Here is a 14,271-nt window from a genome sequence, read left to right as displayed (position 1 = left end):
GCCGGGGGCAGCGGCCCGCTGGCTCCCAGTCAGTCAGTCGCCCGGCCAGGCTCAGAAGTGCGCCGCTGGGGTCGTGCCTCGCCCTGAGTTTCGGGCCCACTCTGCAAAGCCACCGCAGTCACCCCCTTCGGACCCAATGCCAAGGTCGGAGGGCTCTGCGCCTTGTTGGTACCAGTCAACGACCAGCACGTGCACAGCACCGCCCTGAGGAAGGGCATAGACCCCTCTGTCCAGTGTCCAGGAAAGGACCGCCTGTGGAAGAAGCACCCTGATTCAAACCCCTGTGGGAGCTTAGTCGGCGGCCTCACCAGACGGAAAGCCCCCTCCCCTGCAAGCATTGCAGGGGGGAGAGGGGGGAGGGAGGGGAGCGGTGGTTGCGTTGCGGGGACACGCGCCCACCGGGTCGTCAGGCCCTGCGTCTTGTCCTGTCCTCTGCAGGTGGACCGGTGACCGCGACCAAGGGGCCTCTGCTTCCCTGTCCCCACCGGCCAGGCTTCAACTCCTCTTGGCACCTGGTCCTCCATGGCAACCCCCTGGCCCCGAACCGCTTGCCTGCTCTGAAGGCTGCTTCCTCCTCTTTCAGGAGCGCCTGCCCTCTTTTGCCATCTGCTCTCTTGCTTGGCTCTCAGCGCAGACTCCTAAGACCCTGTGGCCTCCTCGGCCCTCTCTCAGCCTCTGCTGAGCACACACCCTGAAGTCCTGCGCGCACTTCAAGGGTGATGTGTGAATCCACTCTTACATCCATGGGAAGTTAGATGGGAGATGAGAGAACCTGTGACTGCCCAGTCTCCAGGCTACCATGGACCTGGTGACTTGCAGCCCAGAGTGAGTTGGCTGGGGTTGGGTGGGGGGTGAGGGGTGAGTGGTGTGTCTCTGTGTGTGTGTGTGTGTGTGTGTGTGTGTGAGAGAGAGAGAGAGAGAGAGAGAGAGAGAGAGAGAGAGAGGAGAGTCAAGGCCAGAGAGGGATTGAGTGGGAGATGGAGACAGGGATGCTCCTCACAGGCCAAGAGAGGCACAAGAGAGAAGGAGAGATGGATGAACAGGGACCCACAGAGACATCTGCTGCTCCGATGAGAGTGAAAGGAGAGACAGGCAGAGAGAGAGATAGACTCAGGGGGACCCTCACGGAGGAAGGCGGTGGGGAAGGAGGTAGAGACACAGGAGGGACCTTGCGGAGGTGGTGCAAAGAGAGAAGGACCCAGGCAGAGACGCTCGATGGACTCTCCCACTCCCAGGATGTGGGTGACAAGGTTCTGCTTGTGTGGCAGGAACGGGTGAGGGAGCGGGCCCCGCGGGTGGGCCCCGTGTTCTGGGGAAGGCGGGTGTCGCCCCCCCACACACCCCATCCTCCAGGCCGAGGGGTGGGGGGGTCGGTCTGGGTGCACATGGAGGGTCGTGGCCTGGACCTGGCTCGGCTCAGCGGGGTCTCATGGAGTGAGTGTCCTAGCGTCCCTGGGGAGAGCCAGGCCTGTGGGCCTTGTTGCAGGCGCTGGGCGCTGGTCGTCGGGAGGCCAGCCGCAGGCCTGAAGGGACAGCGACCGGCAGCCCAGGGCTGCGCCTGCGCCCTGGCCCGAGGGCCCGGGGGTCACGGCCTGTCTCTCGGGGCCACGCAAGTTAAAAGTGTGTGTGGGAAGGGGGCGCAAAAGCCTACAGCACCCGGTATTCCCAGGCGGTCTCCCATCCAAGTACTAACCAGGCCCGACCCTGCTTAGCTTCCGAGATCAGACGAGATCGGGCGCGTTCAGGGTGGTATGGCCGTAGACGGGGAGGGCCGCCCGGGGGCGCCTCAAGAGCCTGCTCCGGGTTCCACCCTTCAGTCCAGGGGACGGGAGGGGGGTGGAGGGGGGAAATCGGAGGGGGTGGTCGCAGGGGGCCTCCCTCGCCCGCCCCACAACAGCGCAGCCCAGCCCAACTCAACTCAAGGCTGGGGGCTCTCACGCTCCGCTCCGACCTGACTCCACCGGGCAGCGGCCCAGGGGTCCTGGGAGACTGGGACTGGCTGAGTCCCGCCTCCAACACCGCCGCTCTCCACCTGGCTCCACTTACCGCGAGCCCCACCAAGCGCCCGCAGGGATCGCACCGCCCCGCCCCGGCCTGGCGTGGCCTGGCGTGGCCTGGCCTCCTCCGCCGCTCCTCGCCAAGGCCCAGGCCTCCCGCGACCCCAACCCCCCCACGGACCCCCGGCCCCCCACCGCCACGCCCACCCCGCCTTTCGCCAGGCGGAGAAGCCCAGAAGCCCTGGCCGTTTCAGTGTCCCGCGCGCGCGAACCTAGCCTAGCCTAGCCCGGAGCCCAGAGAGCCAGGGGCGGAGAGGCAGGCGGGCACCCCCCTCGGACACCCCAGGGACCCTGACAGAGGCCCTGCGCCCCAGGCGGAAATGCAGTCCGACTGGGCAATGGCCAGCCGCCGGCCACACACGTCCCCTGAGCGTGCCTGGCGAGTGGAGCCACGCACAGGGAGGGCAGGAGGGAGGAACACACTCAGGGACTCAGGGAAAACCGGGCAGAGGGTGGCCGGGGGCAGCGGCCCGCTGGCTCCCAGTCAGTCAGTCGCCCGGCCAGGCTCAGAAGTGCGCCGCTGGGGTCGTGCCTCGCCCTGAGTTTCGGGCCCACTCTGCAAAGCCACCGCAGTCACCCCCTTCGGACCCAATGCCAAGGTCGGAGGGCTCTGCGCCTTGTTGGTACCAGTCAACGACCAGCACGTGCACAGCACCGCCCTGAGGAAGGGCATAGACCCCTCTGTCCAGTGTCCAGGAAAGGACCGCCTGTGGAAGAAGCACCCTGATTCAAACCCCTGTGGGAGCTTAGTCGGCGGCCTCACCAGACGGAAAGCCCCCTCCCCTGCAAGCATTGCAGGGGGGAGAGGGGGGAGGGAGGGGAGCGGTGGTTGCGTTGCGGGGACACGCGCCCACCGGGTCGTCAGGCCCTGCGTCTTGTCCTGTCCTCTGCAGGTGGACCGGTGACCGCGACCAAGGGGCCTCTGCTTCCCTGTCCCCACCGGCCAGGCTTCAACTCCTCTTGGCACCTGGTCCTCCATGGCAACCCCCTGGCCCCGAACCGCTTGCCTGCTCTGAAGGCTGCTTCCTCCTCTTTCAGGAGCGCCTGCCCTCTTTTGCCATCTGCTCTCTTGCTTGGCTCTCAGCGCAGACTCCTAAGACCCTGTGGCCTCCTCGGCCCTCTCTCAGCCTCTGCTGAGCACACACCCTGAAGTCCTGCGCGCACTTCAAGGGTGATGTGTGAATCCACTCTTACATCCATGGGAAGTTAGATGGGAGATGAGAGAACCTGTGACTGCCCAGTCTCCAGGCTACCATGGACCTGGTGACTTGCAGCCCAGAGTGAGTTGGCTGGGGTTGGGTGGGGGGTAGAGGGGTGAGTGTGTGTCTCTGTGTGTGTGTGTGTGTGTGTGTGTGTGAGAGAGAGAGAGAGAGAGAGAGAGAGAGAGAGAGAGAGAGGAGAGTCAAGGCCAGAGAGGGATTGAGTGGGAGATGGAGACAGGGATGCCTCCTCACAGGCCAAGAGAGGCACAAGAGAGAAGGAGAGATGGATGAACAGGGACCCACAGAGACATCTGCTGCTCCGATGAGAGTGAAAGGGAGAGACAGGCAGAGAGAGAGATAGACTCAGGGGGACCCTCACGGAGGAAGGCGGTGGGGAAGGAGGTAGAGACACAGGAGGGACCTTGCGGAGGTGGTGCAAAGAGAGAAGGACCCAGGCAGAGACGCTCGATGGACTCTCCCACTCCCAGGATCTGGGTGTCAAGGTTCTGCTTGTGTGGCAGGAACGGGTGAGGGAGCGGGCCCCGCGGGTGGGCCCCGTGTTCTGGGGAAGGCGGGTGTCGCCCCCCCACACACCCCATCCTCCAGGCCGAGGGGTGGGGGGGTTCGGTCTGGGTGCACATGGAGGGTCGTGGCCTGGACCTGGCTCGGCTCAGCGGGGTCTCATGGAGTGAGTGTCCTAGCGTCCCTGGGGAGAGCCAGGCCTGTGGGCCTTGTTGCAGGCGCTGGGCGCTGGTCGTCGGGAGGCCAGCCGCAGGCCTGAAGGGACAGCGACCGGCAGCCCAGGGCTGCGCCTGCGCCCTGGCCCGAGGGCCCGGGGGTCACGGCCTGTCTCTCGGGGCCACGCAAGTTAAAAGTGTGTGTGGGAAGGGGGCGCAAAAGCCTACAGCACCCGGTATTCCCAGGCGGTCTCCCATCCAAGTACTAACCAGGCCCGACCCTGCTTAGCTTCCGAGATCAGACGAGATCGGGCGCGTTCAGGGTGGTATGGCCGTAGACGGGGAGGGCCGCCCGGGGGCGCCTCAAGAGCCTGCTCCGGGTTCCACCCTTCAGTCCAGGGGACGGGAGGGGGGTGGAGGGGGGAAATCGGAGGGGGTGGTCGCAGGGGGCCTCCCTCGCCCGCCCCACAACAGCGCAGCCCAGCCCAACTCAACTCAAGGCTGGGGGCTCTCACGCTCCGCTCCGACCTGACTCCACCGGGCAGCGGCCCAGGGGTCCTGGGAGACTGGGACTGGCTGAGTCCCGCCTCCAACACCGCCGCTCTCCACCTGGCTCCACTTACCGCGAGCCCCACCAAGCGCCCGCAGGGATCGCACCGCCCCGCCCCGGCCTGGCGTGGCCTGGCGTGGCCTGGCCTCCTCCGCCGCTCCTCGCCAAGGCCCAGGCCTCCCGCGACCCCAACCCCCCCACGGACCCCCGGCCCCCCACCGCCACGCCCACCCCGCCTTTCGCCAGGCGGAGAAGCCCAGAAGCCCTGGCCGTTTCAGTGTCCCGCGCGCGCGAACCTAGCCTAGCCTAGCCCGGAGCCCAGAGAGCCAGGGGCGGAGAGGCAGGCGGGCACCCCCCTCGGACACCCCAGGGACCCTGACAGAGGCCCTGCGCCCCAGGCGGAAATGCAGTCCGACTGGGCAATGGCCAGCCGCCGGCCACACACGTCCCCTGAGCGTGCCTGGCGAGTGGAGCCACGCACAGGGAGGGCAGGAGGGAGGAACACACTCAGGGACTCAGGGAAAACCGGGCAGAGGGTGGCCGGGGGCAGCGGCCCGCTGGCTCCCAGTCAGTCAGTCGCCCGGCCAGGCTCAGAAGTGCGCCGCTGGGGTCGTGCCTCGCCCTGAGTTTCGGGCCCACTCTGCAAAGCCACCGCAGTCACCCCCTTCGGACCCAATGCCAAGGTCGGAGGGCTCTGCGCCTTGTTGGTACCAGTCAACGACCAGCACGTGCACAGCACCGCCCTGAGGAAGGGCATAGACCCCTCTGTCCAGTGTCCAGGAAAGGACCGCCTGTGGAAGAAGCACCCTGATTCAAACCCCTGTGGGAGCTTAGTCGGCGGCCTCACCAGACGGAAAGCCCCCTCCCCTGCAAGCATTGCAGGGGGGAGAGGGGGGAGGGAGGGGAGCGGTGGTTGCGTTGCGGGGACACGCGCCCACCGGGTCGTCAGGCCCTGCGTCTTGTCCTGTCCTCTGCAGGTGGACCGGTGACCGCGACCAAGGGGCCTCTGCTTCCCTGTCCCCACCGGCCAGGCTTCAACTCCTCTTGGCACCTGGTCCTCCATGGCAACCCCCTGGCCCCGAACCGCTTGCCTGCTCTGAAGGCTGCTTCCTCCTCTTTCAGGAGCGCCTGCCCTCTTTTGCCATCTGCTCTCTTGCTTGGCTCTCAGCGCAGACTCCTAAGACCCTGTGGCCTCCTCGGCCCTCTCTCAGCCTCTGCTGAGCACACACCCTGAAGTCCTGCGCGCACTTCAAGGGTGATGTGTGAATCCACTCTTACATCCATGGGAAGTTAGATGGGAGATGAGAGAACCTGTGACTGCCCAGTCTCCAGGCTACCATGGACCTGGTGACTTGCAGCCCAGAGTGAGTTGGCTGGGGTTGGGTGGGGGGTAGAGGGGTGAGTGTGTGTCTCTGTGTGTGTGTGTGTGTGTGTGTGTGTGAGAGAGAGAGAGAGAGAGAGAGAGAGAGAGAGAGAGAGAGGAGAGTCAAGGCCAGAGAGGGATTGAGTGGGAGATGGAGACAGGGATGCCTCCTCACAGGCCAAGAGAGGCACAAGAGAGAAGGAGAGATGGATGAACAGGGACCCACAGAGACATCTGCTGCTCCGATGAGAGTGAAAGGGAGAGACAGGCAGAGAGAGAGATAGACTCAGGGGGACCCTCACGGAGGAAGGCGGTGGGGAAGGAGGTAGAGACACAGGAGGGACCTTGCGGAGGTGGTGCAAAGAGAGAAGGACCCAGGCAGAGACGCTCGATGGACTCTCCCACTCCCAGGATCTGGGTGTCAAGGTTCTGCTTGTGTGGCAGGAACGGGTGAGGGAGCGGGCCCCGCGGGTGGGCCCCGTGTTCTGGGGAAGGCGGGTGTCGCCCCCCCACACACCCCATCCTCCAGGCCGAGGGGTGGGGGGGTCGGTCTGGGTGCACATGGAGGGTCGTGGCCTGGACCTGGCTCGGCTCAGCGGGGTCTCATGGAGTGAGTGTCCTAGCGTCCCTGGGGAGAGCCAGGCCTGTGGGCCTTGTTGCAGGCGCTGGGCGCTGGTCGTCGGGAGGCCAGCCGCAGGCCTGAAGGGACAGCGACCGGCAGCCCAGGGCTGCGCCTGCGCCCTGGCCCGAGGGCCCGGGGGTCACGGCCTGTCTCTCGGGGCCACGCAAGTTAAAAGTGTGTGTGGGAAGGGGGCGCAAAAGCCTACAGCACCCGGTATTCCCAGGCGGTCTCCCATCCAAGTACTAACCAGGCCCGACCCTGCTTAGCTTCCGAGATCAGACGAGATCGGGCGCGTTCAGGGTGGTATGGCCGTAGACGGGGAGGGCCGCCCGGGGGCGCCTCAAGAGCCTGCTCCGGGTTCCACCCTTCAGTCCAGGGGACGGGAGGGGGGTGGAGGGGGGAAATCGGAGGGGGTGGTCGCAGGGGGCCTCCCTCGCCCGCCCCACAACAGCGCAGCCCAGCCCAACTCAACTCAAGGCTGGGGGCTCTCACGCTCCGCTCCGACCTGACTCCACCGGGCAGCGGCCCAGGGGTCCTGGGAGACTGGGACTGGCTGAGTCCCGCCTCCAACACCGCCGCTCTCCACCTGGCTCCACTTACCGCGAGCCCCACCAAGCGCCCGCAGGGATCGCACCGCCCCGCCCCGGCCTGGCGTGGCCTGGCGTGGCCTGGCCTCCTCCGCCGCTCCTCGCCAAGGCCCAGGCCTCCCGCGACCCCAACCCCCCCACGGACCCCCGGCCCCCCACCGCCACGCCCACCCCGCCTTTCGCCAGGCGGAGAAGCCCAGAAGCCCTGGCCGTTTCAGTGTCCCGCGCGCGCGAACCTAGCCTAGCCTAGCCCGGAGCCCAGAGAGCCAGGGGCGGAGAGGCAGGCGGGCACCCCCCTCGGACACCCCAGGGACCCTGACAGAGGCCCTGCGCCCCAGGCGGAAATGCAGTCCGACTGGGCAATGGCCAGCCGCCGGCCACACACGTCCCCTGAGCGTGCCTGGCGAGTGGAGCCACGCACAGGGAGGGCAGGAGGGAGGAACACACTCAGGGACTCAGGGAAAACCGGGCAGAGGGTGGCCGGGGGCAGCGGCCCGCTGGCTCCCAGTCAGTCAGTCGCCCGGCCAGGCTCAGAAGTGCGCCGCTGGGGTCGTGCCTCGCCCTGAGTTTCGGGCCCACTCTGCAAAGCCACCGCAGTCACCCCCTTCGGACCCAATGCCAAGGTCGGAGGGCTCTGCGCCTTGTTGGTACCAGTCAACGACCAGCACGTGCACAGCACCGCCCTGAGGAAGGGCATAGACCCCTCTGTCCAGTGTCCAGGAAAGGACCGCCTGTGGAAGAAGCACCCTGATTCAAACCCCTGTGGGAGCTTAGTCGGCGGCCTCACCAGACGGAAAGCCCCCTCCCCTGCAAGCATTGCAGGGGGGAGAGGGGGGAGGGAGGGGAGCGGTGGTTGCGTTGCGGGGACACGCGCCCACCGGGTCGTCAGGCCCTGCGTCTTGTCCTGTCCTCTGCAGGTGGACCGGTGACCGCGACCAAGGGGCCTCTGCTTCCCTGTCCCCACCGGCCAGGCTTCAACTCCTCTTGGCACCTGGTCCTCCATGGCAACCCCCTGGCCCCGAACCGCTTGCCTGCTCTGAAGGCTGCTTCCCTCCTCTTTCAGGAGCGCCTGCCCTCTTTTGCCATCTGCTCTCTTGCTTGGCTCTCAGCGCAGACTCCTAAGACCCTGTGGCCTCCTCGGCCCTCTCTCAGCCTCTGCTGAGCACACACCCTGAAGTCCTGCGCGCACTTCAAGGGTGATGTGTGAATCCACTCTTACATCCATGGGAAGTTAGATGGGAGATGAGAGAACCTGTGACTGCCCAGTCTCCAGGCTACCATGGACCTGGTGACTTGCAGCCCAGAGTGAGTTGGCTGGGGTTGGGTGGGGGGTAGAGGGGTGAGTGTGTGTGTGTGTGTGTGTGTGTGTGTGTGTGTGAGAGAGAGAGAGAGAGAGAGAGAGAGAGAGAGGAGAGTCAAGGCCAGAGAGGGATTGAGTGGGAGATGGAGACAGGGATGCCTCCTCACAGGCCAAGAGAGGCACAAGAGAGAAGGAGAGATGGATGAACAGGGACCCACAGAGACATCTGCTGCTCCGATGAGAGTGAAAGGGAGAGACAGGCAGAGAGAGAGATAGACTCAGGGGGACCCTCACGGAGGAAGGCGGTGGGGAAGGAGGTAGAGACACAGGAGGGACCTTGCGGAGGTGGTGCAAAGAGAGAAGGACCCAGGCAGAGACGCTCGATGGACTCTCCCACTCCCAGGATCTGGGTGTCAAGGTTCTGCTTGTGTGGCAGGAACGGGTGAGGGAGCGGGCCCCGCGGGTGGGCCCCGTGTTCTGGGGAAGGCGGGTGTCGCCCCCCCACACACCCCATCCTCCAGGCCGAGGGGTGGGGGGGTTCGGTCTGGGTGCACATGGAGGGTCGTGGCCTGGACCTGGCTCGGCTCAGCGGGGTCTCATGGAGTGAGTGTCCTAGCGTCCCTGGGGAGAGCCAGGCCTGTGGGCCTTGTTGCAGGCGCTGGGCGCTGGTCGTCGGGAGGCCAGCCGCAGGCCTGAAGGGACAGCGACCGGCAGCCCAGGGCTGCGCCTGCGCCCTGGCCCGAGGGCCCGGGGGTCACGGCCTGTCTCTCGGGGCCACGCAAGTTAAAAGTGTGTGTGGGAAGGGGGCGCAAAAGCCTACAGCACCCGGTATTCCCAGGCGGTCTCCCATCCAAGTACTAACCAGGCCCGACCCTGCTTAGCTTCCGAGATCAGACGAGATCGGGCGCGTTCAGGGTGGTATGGCCGTAGACGGGGAGGGCCGCCCGGGGGCGCCTCAAGAGCCTGCTCCGGGTTCCACCCTTCAGTCCAGGGGACGGGAGGGGGGTGGAGGGGGGAAATCGGAGGGGGTGGTCGCAGGGGGCCTCCCTCGCCCGCCCCACAACAGCGCAGCCCAGCCCAACTCAACTCAAGGCTGGGGGCTCTCACGCTCCGCTCCGACCTGACTCCACCGGGCAGCGGCCCAGGGGTCCTGGGAGACTGGGACTGGCTGAGTCCCGCCTCCAACACCGCCGCTCTCCACCTGGCTCCACTTACCGCGAGCCCCACCAAGCGCCCGCAGGGATCGCACCGCCCCGCCCCGGCCTGGCGTGGCCTGGCGTGGCCTGGCCTCCTCCGCCGCTCCTCGCCAAGGCCCAGGCCTCCCGCGACCCCAACCCCCCCACGGACCCCCGGCCCCCCACCGCCACGCCCACCCCGCCTTTCGCCAGGCGGAGAAGCCCAGAAGCCCTGGCCGTTTCAGTGTCCCGCGCGCGCGAACCTAGCCTAGCCTAGCCCGGAGCCCAGAGAGCCAGGGGCGGAGAGGCAGGCGGGCACCCCCCTCGGACACCCCAGGGACCCTGACAGAGGCCCTGCGCCCCAGGCGGAAATGCAGTCCGACTGGGCAATGGCCAGCCGCCGGCCACACACGTCCCCTGAGCGTGCCTGGCGAGTGGAGCCACGCACAGGGAGGGCAGGAGGGAGGAACACACTCAGGGACTCAGGGAAAACCGGGCAGAGGGTGGCCGGGGGCAGCGGCCCGCTGGCTCCCAGTCAGTCAGTCGCCCGGCCAGGCTCAGAAGTGCGCCGCTGGGGTCGTGCCTCGCCCTGAGTTTCGGGCCCACTCTGCAAAGCCACCGCAGTCACCCCCTTCGGACCCAATGCCAAGGTCGGAGGGCTCTGCGCCTTGTTGGTACCAGTCAACGACCAGCACGTGCACAGCACCGCCCTGAGGAAGGGCATAGACCCCTCTGTCCAGTGTCCAGGAAAGGACCGCCTGTGGAAGAAGCACCCTGATTCAAACCCCTGTGGGAGCTTAGTCGGCGGCCTCACCAGACGGAAAGCCCCCTCCCCTGCAAGCATTGCAGGGGGGAGAGGGGGGAGGGAGGGGAGCGGTGGTTGCGTTGCGGGGACACGCGCCCACCGGGTCGTCAGGCCCTGCGTCTTGTCCTGTCCTCTGCAGGTGGACCGGTGACCGCGACCAAGGGGCCTCTGCTTCCCTGTCCCCACCGGCCAGGCTTCAACTCCTCTTGGCACCTGGTCCTCCATGGCAACCCCCTGGCCCCGAACCGCTTGCCTGCTCTGAAGGCTGCTTCCTCCTCTTTCAGGAGCGCCTGCCCTCTTTTGCCATCTGCTCTCTTGCTTGGCTCTCAGCGCAGACTCCTAAGACCCTGTGGCCTCCTCGGCCCTCTCTCAGCCTCTGCTGAGCACACACCCTGAAGTCCTGCGCGCACTTCAAGGGTGATGTGTGAATCCACTCTTACATCCATGGGAAGTTAGATGGGAGATGAGAGAACCTGTGACTGCCCAGTCTCCAGGCTACCATGGACCTGGTGACTTGCAGCCCAGAGTGAGTTGGCTGGGGTTGGGTGGGGGGTAGAGGGGTGAGTGTGTGTGTGTGTGTGTGTGTGTGTGTGTGTGTGAGAGAGAGAGAGAGAGAGAGAGAGAGAGAGAGAGAGAGAGTCAAGGCCAGAGAGGGATTGAGTGGGAGATGGAGACAGGGATGCCTCCTCACAGGCCAAGAGAGGCACAAGAGAGAAGGAGAGATGGATGAACAGGGACCCACAGAGACATCTGCTGCTCCGATGAGAGTGAAAGGGAGAGACAGGCAGAGAGAGAGATAGACTCAGGGGGACCCTCACGGAGGAAGGCGGTGGGGAAGGAGGTAGAGACACAGGAGGGACCTTGCGGAGGTGGTGCAAAGAGAGAAGGACCCAGGCAGAGACGCTCGATGGACTCTCCCACTCCCAGGATCTGGGTGTCAAGGTTCTGCTTGTGTGGCAGGAACGGGTGAGGGAGCGGGCCCCGCGGGTGGGCCCCGTGTTCTGGGGAAGGCGGGTGTCGCCCCCCCACACACCCCATCCTCCAGGCCGAGGGGTGGGGGGGTTCGGTCTGGGTGCACATGGAGGGTCGTGGCCTGGACCTGGCTCGGCTCAGCGGGGTCTCATGGAGTGAGTGTCCTAGCGTCCCTGGGGAGAGCCAGGCCTGTGGGCCTTGTTGCAGGCGCTGGGCGCTGGTCGTCGGGAGGCCAGCCGCAGGCCTGAAGGGACAGCGACCGGCAGCCCAGGGCTGCGCCTGCGCCCTGGCCCGAGGGCCCGGGGGTCACGGCCTGTCTCTCGGGGCCACGCAAGTTAAAAGTGTGTGTGGGAAGGGGGCGCAAAAGCCTACAGCACCCGGTATTCCCAGGCGGTCTCCCATCCAAGTACTAACCAGGCCCGACCCTGCTTAGCTTCCGAGATCAGACGAGATCGGGCGCGTTCAGGGTGGTATGGCCGTAGACGGGGAGGGCCGCCCGGGGGCGCCTCAAGAGCCTGCTCCGGGTTCCACCCTTCAGTCCAGGGGACGGGAGGGGGGTGGAGGGGGGAAATCGGAGGGGGTGGTCGCAGGGGGCCTCCCTCGCCCGCCCCACAACAGCGCAGCCCAGCCCAACTCAACTCAAGGCTGGGGGCTCTCACGCTCCGCTCCGACCTGACTCCACCGGGCAGCGGCCCAGGGGTCCTGGGAGACTGGGACTGGCTGAGTCCCGCCTCCAACACCGCCGCTCTCCACCTGGCTCCACTTACCGCGAGCCCCACCAAGCGCCCGCAGGGATCGCACCGCCCCGCCCCGGCCTGGCGTGGCCTGGCGTGGCCTGGCCTCCTCCGCCGCTCCTCGCCAAGGCCCAGGCCTCCCGCGACCCCAACCCCCCCACGGACCCCCGGCCCCCCACCGCCACGCCCACCCCGCCTTTCGCCAGGCGGAGAAGCCCAGAAGCCCTGGCCGTTTCAGTGTCCCGCGCGCGCGAACCTAGCCTAGCCTAGCCCGGAGCCCAGAGAGCCAGGGGCGGAGAGGCAGGCGGGCACCCCCCTCGGACACCCCAGGGACCCTGACAGAGGCCCTGCGCCCCAGGCGGAAATGCAGTCCGACTGGGCAATGGCCAGCCGCCGGCCACACACGTCCCCTGAGCGTGCCTGGCGAGTGGAGCCACGCACAGGGAGGGCAGGAGGGAGGAACACACTCAGGGACTCAGGGAAAACCGGGCAGAGGGTGGCCGGGGGCAGCGGCCCGCTGGCTCCCAGTCAGTCAGTCGCCCGGCCAGGCTCAGAAGTGCGCCGCTGGGGTCGTGCCTCGCCCTGAGTTTCGGGCCCACTCTGCAAAGCCACCGCAGTCACCCCCTTCGGACCCAATGCCAAGGTCGGAGGGCTCTGCGCCTTGTTGGTACCAGTCAACGACCAGCACGTGCACAGCACCGCCCTGAGGAAGGGCATAGACCCCTCTGTCCAGTGTCCAGGAAAGGACCGCCTGTGGAAGAAGCACCCTGATTCAAACCCCTGTGGGAGCTTAGTCGGCGGCCTCACCAGACGGAAAGCCCCCTCCCCTGCAAGCATTGCAGGGGGGAGAGGGGGGAGGGAGGGGAGCGGTGGTTGCGTTGCGGGGACACGCGCCCACCGGGTCGTCAGGCCCTGCGTCTTGTCCTGTCCTCTGCAGGTGGACCGGTGACCGCGACCAAGGGGCCTCTGCTTCCCTGTCCCCACCGGCCAGGCTTCAACTCCTCTTGGCACCTGGTCCTCCATGGCAACCCCCTGGCCCCGAACCGCTTGCCTGCTCTGAAGGCTGCTTCCTCCTCTTTCAGGAGCGCCTGCCCTCTTTTGCCATCTGCTCTCTTGCTTGGCTCTCAGCGCAGACTCCTAAGACCCTGTGGCCTCCTCGGCCCTCTCTCAGCCTCTGCTGAGCACACACCCTGAAGTCCTGCGCGCACTTCAAGGGTGATGTGTGAATCCACTCTTACATCCATGGGAAGTTAGATGGGAGATGAGAGAACCTGTGACTGCCCAGTCTCCAGGCTACCATGGACCTGGTGACTTGCAGCCCAGAGTGAGTTGGCTGGGGTTGGGTGGGGGGTAGAGGGGTGAGTGTGTGTGTGTGTGTGTGTGTGTGTGTGTGTGTGAGAGAGAGAGAGAGAGAGAGAGAGAGAGAGAGGAGAGTCAAGGCCAGAGAGGGATTGAGTGGGAGATGGAGACAGGGATGCCTCCTCACAGGCCAAGAGAGGCACAAGAGAGAAGGAGAGATGGATGAACAGGGACCCACAGAGACATCTGCTGCTCCGATGAGAGTGAAAGGGAGAGACAGGCAGAGAGAGAGATAGACTCAGGGGGACCCTCACGGAGGAAGGCGGTGGGGAAGGAGGTAGAGACACAGGAGGGACCTTGCGGAGGTGGTGCAAAGAGAGAAGGACCCAGGCAGAGACGCTCGATGGACTCTCCCACTCCCAGGATCTGGGTGTCAAGGTTCTGCTTGTGTGGCAGGAACGGGTGAGGGAGCGGGCCCCGCGGGTGGGCCCCGTGTTCTGGGGAAGGCGGGTGTCGCCCCCCCACACACCCCATCCTCCAGGCCGAGGGGTGGGGGGGTTCGGTCTGGGTGCACATGGAGGGTCGTGGCCTGGACCTGGCTCGGCTCAGCGGGGTCTCATGGAGTGAGTGTCCTAGCGTCCCTGGGGAGAGCCAGGCCTGTGGGCCTTGTTGCAGGCGCTGGGCGCTGGTCGTCGGGAGGCCAGCCGCAGGCCTGAAGGGACAGCGACCGGCAGCCCAGGGCTGCGCCTGCGCCCTGGCCCGAGGGCCCGGGGGTCACGGCCTGTCTCTCGGGGCCACGCAAGTTAAAAGTGTGTGTGGGAAGGGGGCGCAAAAGCCTACAGCACCCGGTATTCCCAGGCGGTCTCCCATCCAAGTACTAACCAGGCCCGACCCTGCTTAGCTTCCGAGATCAGACGAGATCGGGCGC

General features: G+C 66.4%; 5 non-coding genes across 5 annotated transcripts; all 5 read right to left on the bottom strand.

Annotated features, from left to right (window-relative positions):
• Window positions 1-1,644: 1,644 nt before the first annotated feature.
• Window positions 1,645-1,763, bottom strand: LOC139702004 (5S ribosomal RNA). The gene has a single exon (XR_011704602.1). It is a non-coding gene; the product is annotated as a 5S ribosomal RNA (ribosomal RNA).
• Window positions 1,764-4,157: 2,394 nt separating this feature from the next.
• On the bottom strand, window positions 4,158-4,276 carry LOC139701993 (5S ribosomal RNA). Its single transcript, XR_011704591.1, has one exon. It is a non-coding gene; the product is annotated as a 5S ribosomal RNA (ribosomal RNA).
• Window positions 4,277-6,669: 2,393 nt separating this feature from the next.
• LOC139701982 (5S ribosomal RNA) lies at window positions 6,670-6,788 on the bottom strand. Its single transcript, XR_011704580.1, has one exon. It is a non-coding gene; the product is annotated as a 5S ribosomal RNA (ribosomal RNA).
• A 2,383-nt stretch (window positions 6,789-9,171) lies between these two features.
• Window positions 9,172-9,290, bottom strand: LOC139701965 (5S ribosomal RNA). The gene has a single exon (XR_011704564.1). It is a non-coding gene; the product is annotated as a 5S ribosomal RNA (ribosomal RNA).
• Window positions 9,291-11,675: 2,385 nt separating this feature from the next.
• On the bottom strand, window positions 11,676-11,794 carry LOC139701854 (5S ribosomal RNA). Its single transcript, XR_011704453.1, has one exon. It is a non-coding gene; the product is annotated as a 5S ribosomal RNA (ribosomal RNA).
• Between the last annotated feature and the right edge of the window lie 2,477 nt (window positions 11,795-14,271).

Source organism: Marmota flaviventris, chromosome 14 (assembly GCF_047511675.1).
Source record: "Marmota flaviventris isolate mMarFla1 chromosome 14, mMarFla1.hap1, whole genome shotgun sequence".
Taxonomy (NCBI): Eukaryota; Metazoa; Chordata; class Mammalia; order Rodentia; family Sciuridae; genus Marmota; species Marmota flaviventris.
The sequence above is the reverse complement of the archived record's forward strand: the minus strand, read 5'-3'. Positions and strand labels throughout refer to the sequence as shown.